This window comes from Rhinichthys klamathensis, unplaced genomic scaffold (genome assembly GCF_029890125.1).
Source record: "Rhinichthys klamathensis goyatoka isolate OS25496 unplaced genomic scaffold, OSU_Roscu_1.1 h1tg000123l_1, whole genome shotgun sequence".
NCBI lineage: Eukaryota > Metazoa > Chordata > Actinopteri > Cypriniformes > Leuciscidae > Rhinichthys > Rhinichthys klamathensis.
This window is the reverse complement of record NW_026606660.1, coordinates 3,545,404-3,546,809: the sequence shown is the minus strand read 5'-3', so window position 1 is coordinate 3,546,809 and position 1,406 is coordinate 3,545,404. Positions and strand designations below refer to the sequence as shown.

The following is a 1,406-nucleotide window of genomic DNA, read 5'->3' as shown; positions in this document are numbered from 1 at the left end:
ACATCAAGTTAATTGTTCAAAAATAAGCAATGCACAGAAATGGAGCAAAAATAATGTTTATTATCTCATTTAAATAAACTGTACTCAACTTAGTTGTCTCGTTTAAAAATAAATAAAACACCTAATTTAAGTTAACTTAGATTACAAAAATAAACTTTACAGAACTTAGTTTCCTCTTTTACAAAAAACAAACAAAAAAACTACTGCTTCTCCACCATTCGTTTAAGAAGAGCAAACAGCCTGTCCATCCTCTCCCTGCTCTCTCGAGCTCTCCTCTCCTCTGCCTCCCTTTGCAGTGCCATGTCCTCTCTAATTAAATTGAGCATTTCCTCCTCATAATCCCGCTTACTCCGTGCTGCTGCTGCTGGTGGTGCTAGTGCTGGTGCTGGTGCTGGTGCTGCTGGTGGTGCTGCTGCTGCTGCTGGTGCTGGTGGTGGTGCTGCTGCTGCTGGTGGTGCTAGTGCTAGTGCTGGTGCTGCTGGTGCTGGTGCTAGTGCTGCTTCTGCTGGTGGTGCTGCTGCTGCTGGTGCTGGTGGTGCTGCTGCTGCTGCTGGTGGTGCTGCTGGTGCTGGTGGTGCTGCTGCTGCTGCTGGTGCTGGTGGTGCTGCTACTGCTGGTGGTGCTGCTGGCTCCTCCCCACCGTGGGCACCCACTGCTGAACTCGGCCCTGGTCTGTCCTCAGGGATTGAGGCAATGAGGACAGGGGGGTTGGTGCAATGCCTCTGTCCCAACACCTCATCCATGAGGACAAACCAGGGCCAAGTTTCAGCAGTGGGTTTCCCACTCACACCCTTACCTGTCCCAGGACACTTGCAATCCTAAGGCAGAGCAAATTAACCATGGCTTGTTAACAACAACAGCACAATAAATTTCAGCAAAGATGTGTGTATTAACTCTCTTACTTTGTATTTTTTTTTTAAGTTGTCCCATTTTTTTTTGGCCTGCATGGGAGTAACCTTCCCCAGCAGACCCATTTTCTCCAGAATTGCTCTAAAAAAGCAGAAAAGGGCACTTATGAAAAATATTAACACAGGGGTGCAATCTTAACATTAGTGCATTGTTAACATTGCAAAATATGACACATTAGGACATGCACACAAAATACTTCAGAAATCATATTTCTGGACACTCAAATGTAGTTAAAACCTTTGAAGACATAGCTTGCATGACAGCACCACAAAAACACATAAAAGTGAAACCCCATTGCTTTATCTACTGCTTTTCTTATTGTTGTGGGCTTTATGGGGTGAGTGATGTTTCTTATAATACACAAGTGAGACAGACTACTGCAAATATTACAAATAGGTTGTTGTCTTACCTCCAAGCCACGCTGGCAGAGTTTTTCGCCCCCGTAAAGAAATGGTCATTTTCAGACCGTAATTTTATGAATTGAGCTGTCTGCTCCT

The 1,406-nt window shown here is 44.8% G+C and overlaps 1 long non-coding RNA gene across 1 annotated transcript; it reads right to left on the bottom strand.

Annotated features, from left to right (window-relative positions):
* Positions 1 to 604: 604 nt before the first annotated feature.
* LOC130088820 (uncharacterized) lies at positions 605 to 1,406 on the bottom strand. The gene is made up of 3 exons (XR_008807503.1): positions 1,319 to 1,406; positions 903 to 990; positions 605 to 818 (listed from the first exon to the last, which is right to left on the bottom strand). It is a non-coding gene; the product is annotated as an uncharacterized LOC130088820 (long non-coding RNA).